Source organism: Rhinolophus hipposideros (assembly GCF_964194185.1).
Source record: "Rhinolophus hipposideros genome assembly, chromosome: 4".
NCBI classification, from domain to species: domain Eukaryota; kingdom Metazoa; phylum Chordata; class Mammalia; order Chiroptera; family Rhinolophidae; genus Rhinolophus; species Rhinolophus hipposideros.
In genome coordinates, this window is record NC_138050.1 from 50,752,105 (window position 1) to 50,770,526 (window position 18,422).

Below are 18,422 nucleotides of genomic sequence, written 5' to 3' on the forward strand. Positions count from 1 at the left end.
TCCACTAATGAAGAACATTTAGGTGGCCTCCAACTGTTGGTTACTACAAACACCACTGTGGTGAATATTTTCCTACACATGCCCTGTAGGTGGACATGAGAACTTTATATGGATATATCAGGAATGGGATATGCTGGGGGATATATGTGTACTTAATTTCACTGAGCATTGCTGTCCTCCTGCGTAGAAAGTCTTCTGTTCTCATATCTGATGGACACTTTCTGTTACAACCTTCCAAAGTCTATGGATCTTATGTGTCTAAGGTGATAGCTCAGTGTTGTTTTAATTTGCACTGCTCTGACTACTAGTGATTTTAAGCAGCTCTTCACATTCATATTGACCCTTCCAATTTCTTGTTTGTGAATTAAATGGCAAGGTATTGAGCAAGCACTCCTCTGATACAGTAAGCAGGGCATGACAGAGATGAAGGATGGATTGCAGAGCAGATCTTGCTAGAAAAGCATTGCTCGAGAAAGATATAATGCCAGAATGCAACTTTGGTTCTGGGCTATTTTGCCATGATGTATGCAAGAGGAATTGTTCAATAGAATAAAGCTATTGTCCTCTTGACTCATGGAAATTTGACACTTGGAATTAAAATCCACATGGCAAATTGATAAGTTTTGGAATTCTACCACTTCAGCTAAAGTAACAGAGTCCCTTGAGGATCTCCAGCAAGCACTGTTACAGGAATCTGAGATCAGGAGGTTTGTGACTAAGGGTGAGTCAGACCCCAGATATGGATCCTGTTGTCTGATAGCCATAATCCGTGAGGTTACAGGGCTGGGATTTCAGTGGGCTGGAGGACTTTGAACCAGCAGCAGAATGTCTATCTGAATCATCAAGCCAACATCTCAGTGCTTCCTTAGTATTTCCAGAGCAGAACTGGCAAATACTTGAACTGTCACTGAGCCGTAGAAGGAACAGAAACGGAAGTGGGCTAAGACTAGTGATAGTGATAACATGAAGGTAAGTTCCCTCAATTCCAACATGTGGAAGATGCAAAAGTTATAAGCATACTGCTTTTTAAAAACTAAACATAAAGTAATAGAATTAGTTCTTGTATTATAATATTTACAATATGTGCTAAATCTTTTTATTTTAAAGATTAAAGTATGTGAGGTCATTATTTCCTTGAAAAAAAATTTTAAAAAGAGAGCTTTATTTTTGCAAAGATAGGAAAATTGAAGTAAAACTTTCCTTTTTGATGATGGAATCCATGGAAGATTCCACTGGCCTCTAGTTCACACTGACCTCTAATTCAAGATTTTCTTGCCAAATAAATCTGTTTTAATATTTGGTTGCCAAGACTTCCAGTTTCTGCTCCAACAGGTAAGATTTTGAAGTCAACACTCACATTTCCACAGAAAATCAACAACTCATGAAAATAATACAGATCTATGAGTATCAAGGTCATGAATCAAACTGCTTTCTTGAAGAACTGGAGAGACAAACAGATACATACATAGAATCACAGGTTACCAGGAACTGAAGCTCAGGGTTAGAAGACCATTGCTGAAGCTCATAATTCGGAACACTGAAAACCTTTATTTGATGATTTCCTGGAGATTCAGTGTAGACTAGTTTGAAAGTTAAAAACTGTGAGGGCGCAGAGTCAGGGAGGCTTCCACCCTATTTTGAGTGTGATCTTCAGGAACCCCACCATGTTCTGAATTGAAGACCAGAGAAAAGGCTTTTGATGCTTACGGTAGAAAGAGAAAAATGTAATCATTTTGAAGTAAATTCTGAGCATTCTCTTCTCTCCCTTCCCTCAAGGGAAATTATAAGAACCTAGTTGAAGTGAGGTAAGGAAAATACCCATCTGTAACCTCTCTAGCATTTCTTTCTCACCTTAGGGGGAAAACATTGGGAAATACCTTTTTTTTTAAAGGATAGTCAAGTTTAAACTGAAAACCTACATAAGAAATACCTTGAAATTATGCCATATTTTCTTGTGTATCAAAACCACTGTAATCAAAGTTTCCTTTTGTCAATTAAATGAACATCAATGATGTCAGTAAAGCTAATCTTTCCATTTTGCTAGTTGTTATGCCAGTTGCAGACTTCTTAGTTAAATAGGTGTAGCTAAATTGTACTTCCAAGGACATAAAGCAAAGTATTAGTATTTTTATTATTTTTTTTCCTCTGTCAACTATCCAAGGAATCCTGAACCATTCTATTACACTGATGACTTCTGTCATGAATCCCTGCTTCCTCCTGGCACCATCTTCATTTTAAATCGAGTATGTGAAAAGTTGTTTCAAATCAAGTGACTGAATTTTGTTCTCAAAATTTTAAACTATATACAAGTTTATAGAAAGATTAAGATGAAGAAACATTGCATAGACTTGAAAAATCTATATAAAGTTATTTGCAAGTATGACAGTTTTCTAAATGTTCAGAATAACAACTTTCTTTTGTTTCTACCAAAGATGAGGAGGTTTACTTAGAATATAATCACTGCGTTTAGGTTTAATTATTGGTACAAAAAAGCAACTGAAATTGTGTTAGTATTTGGGAAACACTTGAATCAAGGGCAAATTTTTTAAATGTGAAGTATCATTAAGATATGTTATAACAATAAATTTGTTGTCTTACTTCACTCTATCCGTGCCAGTACTGTGTCATTGGAGTGTATGTGTTCATGTGTATTGTCTTTCAGGCTCTAAGTTCCTTGAGGTCAAGAATCATGCCATCTGATTTCTTACTGTACCTCATCTCAGTGTTCCTATACAGGGGATACTTACAAATATTATCTAGAAAATAGATTAAATGATTCTTACCAAATGAATGATCAAATGACTGCCTTTTTTCATGACATAGTTTAAGCATGTTTGTCTGGTGTTGAGAAAGAATTTAAACTGACAAATGCAGTAAATTAACTCCCCTGATTATTTTTTGTCTTTAAGAACTTTCCACTATGTTCCACTATGTTTACCTCTTACCATTGGAAAGCTCTTTGAAGCAACATTCCATTTGTTTTTCTAGACAGACTGCTTTATTTACTCATTTCCAGTAGCTAGAGATGGAGGTGATTTCAGTGAGCTCATCCATGGTCTAGACCAGGGGTGTCCAAACTGCGGCCCGTGGGCCAACTGCGGCTCGCAATCCGTTGTTAATTAGCCCACCGCAAATTCCAAAAATATATTTAGTTTACTTAAATAAACCAGGTGAGGCAATATGTACTTCACCTCGAGTGAGTGGCCCGGCTGTTTGTGTATTTTACTGCATATGGCCCTTGGTAAAAAACGTTGAAAAACATTTGGATACCCCTGGTCTAGACAGAGATACTGTTTGAAATTATCCAGGAACACAGTGCCACTGAACGTCACTGAGGGACATTTGTTTCTGTTGGCTGTGTCTGCTCTGATTGCTGGTTTCTTTCAGATTGGCAGCTGGGATAATGCTGCAGCTACAAGAGGTGGAGATTGTAGAGAGGCTGGGCTGGGTCTCAATTCCATACTTCTGGAATGTGTAGGCTCAGTTAAAGGCACTAATGGAAAATCTATGAATATTGTCAAAAATTTTATTAGTTCATTTTACCTTAATAACTTCCATAATACTATTGAGTAGATGTATAAGTTAAAGTATTCTTTGCCTCCCTAATTTTTCTTTTCCCCTGAATTCTTATCACTGCATTCTTTTTTAAAAAAATTATATTTATTGGGGTGACATTGGTTATTAGAATTGTATAGGTTTCAAGTGTACAATTCTATCATACATCATCTATATATTGCATTGTGTGTTTACCCAAAGTCAGTTCTCCTTCCATCACCATATGTTTGACCTCCTTTACTCTCTTTGACCATCCTCGCTCCCGCTTACCCTCTGGTAACCACCAAACTGTTGTCTGTGTCTATGAGTTTTTGTTTGTTTTTCTTCTTCATTTGTGGCTTCCAGGTTTATATCCCACATGTGATTGAAGTCATATGTTTCTCAACTTTTTCTGTCTGACTTATTTCATTTAGTACGATAATCTCAAGATCCATCCATGTTGTCACAAATGACAGTGTTTCATTTTTGTTATGGCCGAGTAATATTCCATTGTATATATATACCTCATCGTCATTATCCAGTCATCTATTGAAGGACACTTTGGTTGTTTCCGTGTCTTAGCCACCTTGAATAATGCTGCAATGAACATAGAGTTAACCATATCTTTACAGATAGATATTTTAGATTTTTGGAGTAGATACCCAGAAGAGGAATTGCTGGGTCATACGGTAATAGTAGTCTTAATTTTTTGAGGAAACTCCATACTGTTTTCTGTAGTGACTGTACCAATTTACATTCTCAACAGCAGTGTGTGAGGGTTCCTTTTCTTCCACACCTCTCTAACACTTTTTACTACTTGTCTTATTGATAATAGCCATTCTAACAGGTATGTGGTGGTGTCTCATTGTGGTTTTGATTTGCATTTCCCTAATAGTTATTGAAGTTGTGCATCTTTTCATATATCTGTAGGTTGTTTATATGTCTTCTTGGGAGAAGAGTCTGTTCAGGTCTTCTGCCCATTTTTTCTGTGGATTGTTTTTTATTGTTGTTGAGTTGTGTGAGTTCTTTATATATTTTGGATATGAGCCCCTAATCAGCAGTGTTGTTTGTAAATATTTTCTCCCTTTCAGTTGGTTGCCTCTTTGTTTTGTTGATGTTTCTTTTGCTGTGCAGAAACTTCTTAGTTTGATATAGTCCCGTTCATTTAGTTTTGCTTTTACTTCCCTTGCCTTTGAGGTCAAATTCAAAAATCCTCTCTAAGACCAAAGTCCATAAGTTTAGTACCTATGCTTTCTTCTATGGAATTTTTGGTTTTAAGTCTTTATATTTAGGTATTTGATCCGTTTTGACTTCATTGGTGTATGATAACAGAGAACAGTCTAGTTTCATTCTTTTGCACATGACTTTCCAATTTTCCCAGCACCATTTATTGAAGACGCTTTCTTTTCTCCATTGTATGTTTTTGGCTCCATTATCAAAAATTATCTGCATATATATATATATACACGTATATACGTATATACGGATATTATATATATATATATATATATGTATATATATACGTGTATATATATATATATATGTGTGTATATATATATATATAGGATTATTTCTGGGTTCAATTCTATTCCATTGGTCTGTGTGTCTGTTTTTCTGCCAATACCATGCTGTTTTGATTATTGTTGCTTTGTAGTATAATTTGAACTCAGAGAGTCTATTACCTTTGGCCTTGTTTTTGTTTCTCGGGATTGCTTTGGCTCATTGGGGTCTTTTGTGATTCCATACAAATCTGATTTTTTAAATTCCATTTATTAATAATGCCATTGGAATTTTGATGAGAATTGCATTAAATCTGCATATTGCTCTAGGTAATGTGACTATTTTAACTATGTTGATTTTCCAATCCCTGAATACAGAATATCTTTCCATTTCTTTGTGTCTTCTTCTATTTCGTTTAATAATGTCTTGTAGTTTTCAGTGTATAGGTCCTTCATATCCTTTGTTATGTTTATTCCTAGGTACTTTATTCTTTTCCATTCAATTGCAAAATAAATGTGTTGTTTTTCTTTTTTCTGAAATTTCATTGTTAGTATATAGAAATGCAATGGATTTTGAACATTGATTTTGTATCTTGCAACTTTAGTGTGTTTATTGATCGTTTCTAATAGGGTTTTTTTTCTTTTCTTTTTTTTTTTTTTTGGTGTAATCTTTAGGGTTTTCCACATAAAGAATCATGTCATCTGCAAAAAGTGACAATTTGACTTCTTCATTTCCAATTTGGATGCTTTTTATTTCTTTCTTTGCCTGACTCTGGCTAGAAATTTCAATACTATGTTGAATAACAGTAGTGAGAAGGAACATCCTTGTCTTGATTCTGATCATAGAGGAAAATCTTACAGTTTTTCATCATTAAATATGATATTAGCTGAGGATTTGTCATATATGGCCTTTATTATGTTCAAGTACTTTCCTTCTGTACCCATTTTATTATGTTTTTTTTAATTACAAATAGATGATGAATCTTGTGAAATTTTTTTTGTATCTATTGATATGATGATATGATTTTTATCCTTTATTTTGTTTATGTGGTATCACAGTGATCGATATGTGTATGAAGAGCCATCCTTGTGCCCCTGGAATGAACGCCACTTGATCATGATGTATAGTCTTTTTGATGTATTGTCATATTCGATTTGCTAGCATTTTGTTTAGGATTTTTGCATTTGTATTCATCAGAGATATTGGTCTGTAGTTTTCTTTTCTTTTTTTCTGTTATCCTAACCAGGTTTTGGTATCAGGGTAACGTTGGCCTCATAAAATGAGTTAGGAAGTATTACTTCTTTAAATTTTTTGGAATTGTTTGAGAAGGATAGGTATTAAGTCATCTTTGAATGTTTGTTAGAATTCACTAGTGAAGCCATCTGGTCCTGGACTTTTGCTTTTGGGAGGTTTTGGATGATTGTTTCAATTTCCTTGCTGTTGATCAGCCTATTTAGATTTTCCAGTTCTTTGTGAGTTAGTCTAGGAATGTGATATATTTCTAAGAACTTGTCCATTTCTTCTAGGTCATTGAATTTGGTGGCATATTGCCTTTCATAGTATTCTTGTATGATCCTTTGTATTTCTATGGTATCCATCCTAACTTCTTTCATTTCTGATTTTGTTTATTTGTGTCTTTTCTCTTTTTTTCGTCAGTGAGTCTAGCCAGGGGTTTGTCAATTTTATTTGTTTTCAATGATCCAGCTCTTTGTTGCATCAATTTGTTCTATTCTCTTTTTGTTCTCTATTTCATTTAATTCTGCTCTAATTTTCATTATTTCCTTTCTTTTGCTGACTTTGGGTTTCATTTGTTCTTTTTCTAGTTCTTTAAGATGTAATGTCAGGTTGTTTATTTGGGATTTTGTTTGTTTGTTTGTTTCTTGAGATCAGCCTGTAATGACATAGATTTCTCTCTTATTACTGCTTTGGCAACATCCCAATAATTTTGATATGTTGTATTTTCATTCTCATTTATTTCTATGTATTTTTTTATTAGTTTCAGGTGCACAAAACAATGTAATAATGAGACATTTCATTTATATCCCTCACACTATGTCAACCCCCCTCCCCCCATCCACTATCCCTCTGACATCGCACCGAGCCATTACATTTCCACTGTCTCTATTCCTAATGCTGTACTCCGCTTCTTGTAACTATGTATATATATATATATATATATATATATATATATATATATATATATGATCCATATATATATTTTTTATATATATAAAATTATAGTTGACATTCATTATTGTTCAGCTTCAGCTTCAGGTGTACAGTGCAGTGATCTGGCATCTACATCATCCCTGAGGTGGTCTCCCTAATGGGACAAGTGTCCATCAGATACCCTACAGAATCTTTACATTATTGCATTCCCCAAATTGACTTTCCTAACCCCGTGGCAATCTTGTGGTTACTGACTGTGCTTTCTAATCCCCTCACCTTCCCCCTTATCCCCACCCGCCCTCCCATCTAGCAACCCTCAGTTTTTCCTCTATATCTCTGATTAGCTTATAGAGTTTCTGCTGAAAAATCTAGTGATAATCTTTCCTTTTTTGGTTCTGGGAGGTTAGGACCCATATGAAATGGAGGTTAAGGCCCTTATGTACTTAGAACTTCAGAGCAATGACTTTTAAATTTTATCGTGGCCTCTGTCAGAGCATATATCATGCTGAAGTGTGTGTGTGTGTGTGTGTGTGTGTATCCTTTCTTTGCCCTCACCCAGTCTGAACTCTTAGAGGTCAGGAACTACCTTGCTTTTTATTTTATTTTGTTTTATTTTTCATCTTAGTACCAAAAAAGATGCTCAAAATATCTTTATGATTGAAAATACCAAATATCCAAAAAGAGGCCAAAACAAACTCATTCTATTGAGCCAGACAGATAGGAGACATATTTACAAGTATTTCTTTTTGTAGTAGTCATAATCTTAATTATAATGTGGATTTTGACAACACTTATAATTCAAATTATTATCTTTGCTTTGATTGATAACCTGTGGATCACTTGGGAATTAACAGAACTGCTATAATAAATTACTCTAAATCAGTGCAAGGGCAAACTTTTGTATGTGGGGACTGCTCTTTAACCCTGGAGTAGACTGGAGCTTGCTGGTTTGGAAGAATGAGGTAATGGAAAAATGCCACCTTTTTAATTTTTAAATTGAAAAATTTGTTTCTCCCACGGGGTGAAAGGGAATTCTATTTACACATACATTGTCTCAAACACACCTCACTTCCTGGCTTACACAAATGCTGCCTAGCAAACAGGAGGAGAAGGCAGATGTCCTCCAGGGAGACAAAGTGCTAGCATATTGTGAGGCTTGTCATCACAGTCAGGCTACGTTTCCCTTCCTGATGAGTTTTTGGCTGATGTTACCCTTTTATTCATGCTCAGATTTTAGGAAATACAATATGAAATTGATCTTCATCAAAGATTGCTTTTTCCCTTAAACTGAAGAATGTACTTTTAGTTTTGCTCTACACATTTAATTTAAATTCTTGGGTCTGGATTAGTAGCTCAGAGTGTTAATGGAAGATAAGAATGAGACTAAAATGGTGAAGAACAAAGGTCACTGATAGGCTAAAGGATTAATTGAAGAAGACCTCACCACATTACTTTCAAAACTGATTTTTCAAAAGTACTTTACCAACAATTTTGTCTCTTCTTATATTTTGAAATCAATTATTTATTCTTTAATAACTCATATCTTTAAATATTAATTATAAAACATTTTGATATAATGAGCCACTACAAAAACTATTGTGTCTGGGAATGACTGATTTAAGGCATTCTAAGAATAATAAGAATTATAAGAAACTCATGGGATATACAGATAGCATATATCATTTTGAAGGAAAAGAATGATTTCATGTACTTATTCATGCCCAGTAAAAATAGATGTTTCTACGTTCTAGTTTATATTCATCGGTTTTGTAAAATGAAGTTCTTCCGTTTCATTGATTGATATTTGAGATCCATCTAGATATTTGATCAGTGTGACTCTCAGTCATAGAGAGAATGGATTTATAGATTCTGAAATATGTCTTCTGTTTGGTCCTTCTCATTTTTACATAGGAAGTCAAACAGAGTCCTCTGTTTTTTGCCAATTTGAGTTTGGATAGAATTAAAGATCATAGAATTCAGCCCTAAATATTACCTAAGCCATATCATGTTGCCCTTTGAAGTTTTGCTTTATTCCATAGCCTTCTCCTGTCTCCTGAAAGCTAAGTCACCTAGCACAATATCCTTCAGGGGCATCTCAAAATTAATGTTTTTCACTTAATATTTAAAAGCCATTTTCAAGGGAAGTAAATTAACATTTATACTTGGAAAATTATGTGGGATAAAAGGACATATTTGGGAGTGCTATAAAATAACTGCCAACATGAGTAGTCAACTCTCATCGTTATATTTTAGTCAGGAGGAGGACATAAAACACTGATGTGTCAGAATATACACACACACAACTTCCAGAGATGATTATGTTATTTCACATTCTTTTTCTCCCTAAATTTCAGAGCATCTATGGTTAAATGTTTGGGGTTGAGGGATTTATAAGCCTATTCTGACAGATTTGGATAGTTGAGTACATCTACAGTCCTGTTATTAAGTATTTACACAGCAGTTCTCACACTATTCACCAAGAAACAACAGCACTGACAATTAATGTAAAAAGTGTACATGCTGGTTATATGAAGTACCCAGCATGTGTATTTGTCTAAACAGCCTATTAAAATATCAAAAAATATAGTGTTAAATGCCAAATTAGTTTCTAAAAGTTATTTTTAATACATGAGGAATGTGCTTTCACTGAAAGTTTCATCCTATAGGTGATTTCAGGGTGAGAAAAGAACTATTCTTTCCAAAGGTTCTTTGTGAAAAGGAGTTATGTGGCCCTCAACCATTTTAGGGAATTTGGTGCATACAATACCTACTAGTAGGAATGGAAGTCCCAGTGCTTTCTTCTGCCAGGCAGGCAGAACTTGTGGTTGCAGCAAGGGGCAGAGGAGATGGAGAGGAAAGGAATTGAATGAAGAGAGCAGTACTGAAACAGAACCTCAGTAGATGACAGAGCAGAGGAAATGTTTATTAGCTACCCTAAGTGTGGAGCATTGGGTAGAGGAAACAATGTCTAAAATGGATATTTGGAAAGTTTTCCATAAGATATTTATAAAAAATAAACATCTTATTGTTTATTAATACAATATAAAAAATTTTTATAAATAAAAAATCCCTTTATTTCTCCCTTTATAGGATACATAATAAAAATCAACTGTATTCTATCAACATAAGAATGCCCAAACCTGTAGAGAGTTTTTATAAAAGTTCCCTTGAGGCAATCAGAGGATATGCCTGGAAGTAAGATCTCAACAAACAGAAAATGCTTCTCAGAATGGCAGATTGCTGCTTGTTGTATGCATTTAGAGTTAAGGACTGGAATGTAAGGAATATTACAGGGAGGTAGAAGATAACAAGTGGGTGGGGATCTGATTACAGGATCGGTAAACAAGATTATGTTCTCTCTTGAGGGTATTTACATTTCTGAAGGATCTAAAAAGAGTCATTTCAAAGGTGTGTTAACCTATATGGACAGAAACAATGAACAGAGCTTTTTTAAGGCAAAGATTGAAACTTTTATTAAATAAATTGTTTATCTGGGATCTGACTACCCACCATGACCTGCCCAGTTAGGAATTTATGATCAGATCACCCTGTGAGGTTACTTTCAGTCAGATTTATTACAGCGTGCCTTTTTTTGTCCACAGCTGCATGTATATAAATGTATCTATCTCTCTTTAGAGGAGGATTGTGATGTTTATATCTCTGTATTTATTTTTATTTTCCCTAGGTTTTTGCATTAGCCAGGACTTCCAGAATAAAGTTGAAGGAAGGAATAAAAAAAAGACAGAGAGATGGTTGGTGAGATGGAGAGAAGGGGCAATGAAGTATCTGAAGCAGGAAGACATGGGTGCCGGGGCGGGGAGTGGTGGGGATGAAATGAGAGAATAAGAACTATAGTGTTAGAAATTTCAATTGCTCTCAGACAACTACCTCTGTTAATAGTGGGAATTCCTCTCCTCAAATCTTGAAAATTCTAGGGAATGCTACCATAGATTGCCTTTGATAGCACTTGTCTACTTCTACCCCTACCTTCTTTCCCTTTCTTCATTGAGCCATAAGGAATGGACACTGGCCTTGACTAGTTGTGTGATCTTGGGCAAGCCCTTTCAGCTTCTCAGTGAAGATAAGACCAATGAACAACATCCTCTTAAAGGAGGTCTGTCTCCAAATCTAATCCCACAATGTTCTCACCCTACAACATTTAGAACAAAACATTTGAAGAATTTGAGTTCCTTCAAAATTAAAGGCATCTGGATATGTATTTAATTAAGCACACCAGGGACAAAGAAGACCAAGAAATGGAGTGGGGGAGAATATCTACAATGTCCAGAATTGATAAGGGACCGTCTTGTGTAATATGTACTATATTCTTTCACATCACCAAGAATAAGATATGAATCTTAGTAGAAAAAGGCAAGATTATGAGCAGAAAGTTTACAGAAGAGAAACTCCAAATGGCTAAAAGCATGTGAAGAGATGTTCTAATTCACTAGTAATCGAATAATTACTAATTAAAACAGCAATTAGGTGAGTGGCAAGATATTCAAAAGTTGGGTAAGGCCACAGGATTCCTTATCTATTTATCTTTAAATAAAGGTGAGAGGAAGCTACATGTGTGAGGCTAGACTAGGCAGTCATTCTGGAGAGTAAGCTACACACACACTTGGGAAACTAGGTGAGAATTCATTTAAAACATGTTTCAAAAGCAGAATTTCTGATCATTACATATAACATATAATAGGTTATAGATTCTGCTCCTGAGATACAGTATAAATAAATTCTCACCAGGTCCATAAAGGATAATGAAGACAATTGTTTACAGTAATGGTGAAGTGATAGAGTTGGAAGCAGCCAAGAAGAATAGGTAGATAAAATGGATGCTTGCACAGCATAGAGTTAGTAGTAACGAATAGATGTACACAAAGCCATAGAGATTAGAATTCAAAAACAATTATGTTAAGTGAAAAAGTATAAAAACAGGAGATCCATTTAAGTAAGTTTGTGTGAAATATGTTCACACAAACAAACAATATACATTTTATTTCTAAAGTTTTCTAGACATAAAACCCAGCCATTTAGAAGGAAAGCTATGTAGTTTCAAAGGGGGATTTATGAGTGCTTGGCCTTAGAGATGACCGAGCCTTCCCCAGTCTCCTCTGGAGGAGTCTGATTGCAGTGTACTCTTAAGATAGCAGTCAATGGAGGCTCTGTTTACTGGTGCTAGATAAAAAATTGGACTTGCATTTCTGTTTTCGAGGTGTCTGGAAACCTGTCCAGACAGATGAGAAACAAGGAGAAGAAAGAGAATGAGTGTTCTATATAGCATGCATGCAACACAGAGTTACTATATCACTATGCAGACAATGCTTACAGACTTTGTTATGCTACCATGTCAGCACATTAATTCTATAACAACCTGGGATTATAGAAGGTTGTCTAGGTTACAGCATTTCCAGTGGAGGACCTCTAGAATCAAGACCCAAACTACAGCATTTCACAAATCTGTTTTCTTTTATTATGTAATTTTAAAGAAATCACTTTTAAAATTCTCAAAAAACAATAGTGTTCAATGTGCCATAATTTTTCTTATAATGTGTGGTTGCAACCACTGTTCCTAAGAGGTGATCATTGTAGTTTCTTGACCATAAGCTGTGCTGTTCTGAGGGAGGGATAATGTGGGTAAAGTCAAACTATTCTATTTACCCTCTAATGTGTCCAATCTCTCTCTCTCTCTCTCTCTCTCTCTCTCTCTCTCTCTCTCTCTCTCTCTCCTGTCTCTCTCTCTCTCTCTCTCTCTCTCTCTCTCTTTCTCCCTTTCTCCAGTGGTGTGCTGAAAGTTCTCTGAAAACCTGGACTTTTACAAAGGCCAGGGTCATTGTGTAAAACAATGTTTCCCAAGGCTCCTGGACTGCAGACAAGGGGTGCTTGAGCTGGTTCCCAGGCCATCACTGGGTCCACAGCCAGGACCCAGGTATTACCTGACACACAGGTGGGTGAGACTCTTTCTGGGTCCTTTGGCATTTAGCTCCCACAAAGGCACTTTGCCTGTGATAGGATGAGGACACGACAAAAGCAAGGGGCATTTTATTCTGCCGTGATGCTGATATCATTCCTGCTAATCTCGCTTATACATCGTGGTAAGCAATTGTCTAAATTCCTTATTAAACTGGTTTAAAGTTTGTTTTTAAAATTGCAAAAGTAATGTCCTTCTTGTTGTAGAAAATGTAGAAAAAAATATAGAAAATAAAAAAGTTACCCATAATCTCGCCATTCAGGACAGCTACTTTCAACATTTGGTGAATATATATGCCATTTTTTTGCCAATAAAACATTGAGATCATATCATGTATTTATTATTTTCTTACACATATAGCTTTGTTCCAGGAAAGTTTTAATTTGGCTTCTCTAAATACACATGAAATAAAATAAAATTTAAACTGAGTGGAGAAGAACAAAAGGAAAATAAGACTAGAAAAGAGAAGAGAAAGTCGGGGGTGAGGTCAGTACACATTGCGTAATGAGCTGTAGTATATTTGGGAGAAGTGGGCCACGCCTTAGCTCTGACCCTTCTAGCAGCTAATGCAAAACATCCGTGTCAGCCAGATCTTGCCTGGAATGGGCAGTAGGGGCTACAGAGTGACAAAGATTCTTTGCTTGACAAAACCTTAGTCAGGGTCATTGAATTTTAGGCCCAGGTGTGTACTTCCTTATACAATTCAGTTTTAGCAAGAACCCTGTTGAGTCAGTTTGCCAGTGTTTCCCATTCTCCATGTCTGATTACCCTCAATATTTAATTGGTTTCCTCGTCCTCCACCACCCGCCAGGTGAAGTTTCTTCACCCTGGCCTATCTTCTGCAGAGATCCTATTAGACCAGTATAGCCAGAATCTCCCTTCCTCTTAATGTTTCCTCTCAGCAATTTCCCATTTTCTAAGCCCACCCTGCTCCTTGGCTGTAGATTCCCACTTGCCCATCCTGTATTCAGTACAGAAACTGGTTCTATACTGAGGTATTTTTCCCTGCAGCAATAGTCCTGAATAAAGTCTGTTTTCACTGCTTTAATACTATCCATCTCTGGTTTTTCTTTGACAGTAGGAACAGTAAAAATTCCATATTGAGCAAAAATGAGTGCCAAATGGATTTGTAAAGAGGCAGAATTCTGCTTAAAGGAGTAATAAGGAATGAGGATAATGTGGAGATAGGTATTTTTTACCTGGGTTTTTTCAGTACTATGTGGGTGACGGGTCCCCTGATGCCAGTGGGAAATGGCTTTGTAAACTTCTACCTAGATTTTAAGCAATCTAAATCAGGTTGTTGACACTGGGATAGTAGGAATGGGTTGCATATTTCCTGGTACCCCTGAATTCTGTTCTCATAACTCAATTCTGGGAGCTGCAGTTGAGCGATAAATACAAAAACTACTCCCTACAACAGATACATAATTGCCCTGTAGGCAGTTCCCCTGCCTCATCTCTATCTTCAGGCACTAGGTAAATGAAATATCTGAAATATTTATGAGTAGAAATTACTCTATTAATAATGGAAAAACGGAAACAGCAACATGTGAAAAGAGAGAGTGCACTTCATTGAAATTCAGGCTCCCTTGGCAGTGCTTAGCTGCCTCTGATTGTTTTGTGTGAAGGCAGTTATCCCAATACTGGAATATGGAGACATCCTGTCACACAGAGAAAGCAGCCTGAAGGAATGATTAAAATTGCTGTGTGGGTGTCAGAGGAAGAGAAGCCTTTATCAGGGAAAGAATGATCAATATCTTATTATTAATGCTGTTGTGCCTAGAAGCACCTTGTGGGAGAGAGACAGAAGGACTCAGCATCCGTGGGGTTGGCAGAATGGGGGACTGTTGGAGACTGTGGGGACAGCGCTAAGCATCATTCATGACTTCCAGCATCGGCATCTCTACTGGAAAGAATGGTGGGGCCCCTCCCAGAAGGGAGATTTCTGAGAGTGGGAAGCTGCCATGTGGCACCAGTAGCACAAGCAAGTCTGGGCTGGAGCCTTGGAACTAGATTGTGGGAATGTCTTGAATGTGTAGAAGAAGAAAAGATACTCTATCTAGAGGGCAAATAGTTCCTGTTTCTCACTGAAATGACCTACAACAGGAAAGGGCCTAGGAAAGATCAAAGAGAAAAAAGGAATGTGACACCGAATTTAAAATTAACCTTTACCTGATGAGAAAATCACTGCCCCATGGATTTCACAGCCACCACTGGCTGCAGAAATCAACCCTTCATTCTATTCATGTACTGGAGGCCTATAGAGGTTGTCACGTACCCAAGATCATACAGCTAAGAGAACTTACCACTTCTTCATATTGAGTAACTACCAAACAGTGTAAGTTGCTTGGCATATGTTTTGTGTATCCTTCTATGGGCCCATAACTACAATTTACCCTTCCTAAAAACTCTTTAAATTTTCTTTGCTATTAATGGAATAATTTATAACACATTTTCCTTATTTAGCATTTATGTTTCTTCAATGGGGAGCTTCCCACTGAAGGGAGTCATTCACACATTTATTGAGAAATTTAGGCCCATAGGGATTTCCATACAATTACTGATCAGGGAGATTCTTGGTGCCTCTGAAAATTCCACTGACAGATCACCGTTTTATGCAATAATTGGGGGTACTATAAGTCTTCGAAGTTATTGACCTAATTCACTCTCTTGTCTCTGCCTTTTCTCTTTTGATGTCCCTCTCTCCCAAACAGGATCAGACTGAGATAAGTTCACACCCAGACCAGACCAATAACTTCAGGTACTTTAAAGAGTGTACAAGTTCATGTGTGTGTGCATGTTTGTGTGTGAAGTCATCCAATACTTATTTAACAGAGAGGCTTACTGTGTTCCGTGTGGAAGGATAGAGAAGGACAGCCATCAAGAACCCCATCAGCCTGTCCTCTACTGTCCATCACTATTCCATTCTGGCCCCAAATAGGAAAACCTATTCAGCAAAACACGATTCCTGTTATTAACCAGAGCCACCCTCCTTAAATAGAAGTTTGCGTATCTGAGCATTCCCCTTAGAGATTTCCAACCTCGTACCCATCCTAAGCAGTTTATCAGGTAATTACTTTCAACTCTCTTGAAGAATTCTAGTAGCGTGAACTTTCTCCATCTTGTCACATTTCCAGTAATGTGTCCTTTACATCTGTCTGCTCCCAGGGTGCTCAGGCCCCCTGTGGCATGCCTGTCCCAAAGTCTTCTCCCTGGAGAAGAACAGTTCATCACTCTTAATCACACTTCTCCTCCTTCAGGATCCTAATCTCAGTCAGAGAATTAAGTGATCTAATGAAATATCCAATACTTTACTTTTTTGTAACCCTCATGTTTGTAATTATTTGTTTCCTATCTGTTTCAAACCCTTGAATTTCTGGTGGTAAATAGTCTCAACTACCACTGCTGCTAAGCTTAGTTGCTCCCTTGAGAACTAAGACTTGTGGACCTGCATAGCCTAAGGTCATGGAGTTGGGAAAGATGCTGATGGATCCCTAGAGGTAGTAGTAAGAAGATCCACTCTCTTAGAAACCACCTCTTGGATCTTAGGTCCGTGAATCCTAATGGTGGAAGTAGCACCATATACTGATTATTGATTTAGAAGCTATGCTGCATCCTAGAAGCTATTTCTCTAGCCTCCCAGGGTGTTCCCGTCAGTTAGTGCTGTCTTTAAAGGTCTATTCTACAAACCTATCAGGCCATATGTGTCAGGGTAATAAAGCACATGGTAAGGCCAATAAATTCTATGAGCAAAAGCCAACGGGTGCACTTCATTTGCTGTAAAATGAGTTTCTTGGGAAGAAGTAATTTTATATAAAATAACATAAAGATAAATAAGGCAGTCAGTGGATAGTGGTTTTAGCAGAAACTTTGCAGATAGGGAAGGCAAACCTGTATTCAGAGTCAGTGTCTATTCCAGTGAGAACAAAGTGCTGCCCCTACTATGATAGTTAATAGTACTATATCTGTCACCAGGTGACTGGCTGATACCCTGGAAGATGTGTTTTGGGAATTCTTGTGGCCCAACTCACTCCATCCAACCTTCCTGTAACCTTTGTACTTATCCCATTTTAGATTGGCCTGCCAACCTTGTATTCTGATTTGGACTCCTTCTTTTGGGGTCAATGCTCATTACCAATTTCTTGTTTTCCAAGTTCTCAGGGCCATCAAAAATTCCTTTGCCTTTTCTTCCTCCTGCGCCATTTCTTATACTATGTAGATATTGCTACTGCCCGTTGTTTGACCCTACCTAATCATATTTTGGGTTATTTGGAGTATCTCGTCACTTTGTTCAAGATGTTGTCCATGGTTTTTTGTTTGTTTTTGCTATGCTAGTTGTTCCTTCTAGTTGTCTTTTTTGTTGAGGGAATGTGAGGGGATTCAGAGATGAAAAAATGATGCCTCTATTGCGACCCTCTTGCTTTCAGTTTGTTTTGCATTGATATATTCTCCAACTTTCTCAAATGTGTCTTAATGTGCAGCCACAGTGGAGACTCGTGACTGTTGGTGGGTGGAGAGCATTTGAACACTTGGCTGAGCATCTAGGTTTGTGTTCGTCCTTCTCCTGCAGGACTGGAGGGGACTAAGAGGAGAAGTTGGAAAAGTCCTAAGAGGTCCCTATGTATCCAGGCCCAAGGCTCCTCACAGCAGCATCCAAGCAAGGGTCCCAGCTTCCCTTCATCTCTATGAGGATTCCAGCGCAAGGGAGAAAGCTCCCGACGGCTGTGTGATTTGCCTAAAATACAGCACAAATGCCTGGGGCTTTTCATGGTCAGTACGCCCTGGGGTACCTTCTCACAGGCCTTCTTGACCATGCCTGAACAGTGTGTTTGACCCCAAAAATTCCCCACTTGCCACAATGCCTAATACATAGTGGGCTCTCTCATTAAGCAGGTCACAGGCAGCTCAGGCCACATTATATGTTTTAAGGCCTCAGATGTGTTCAGGATACCATTGTCCCATATTCCTTGATTTCGGCATTCTCATTCAACTCAGCTTTTGGTCTGTGTAAAAAACAAAACGCAAACAACACAAAACCCCCCAGAATTAAAAAACCCAGCATCAAACTGTCCCCCCATTACTAGGATAATTAATTATTCCAGCGTGGGAATGTTAGGCATAGAGGCTTCAGAATATCTGTCTCATACCCTTGTGTTTACTTACCTACCCCCTTACCCCTGGATTCAAAGTTTCCAGTGACTCTCTGAAGTTTCTCCGTGCATAGTAGTTTTCAGAATTTTTACTACAG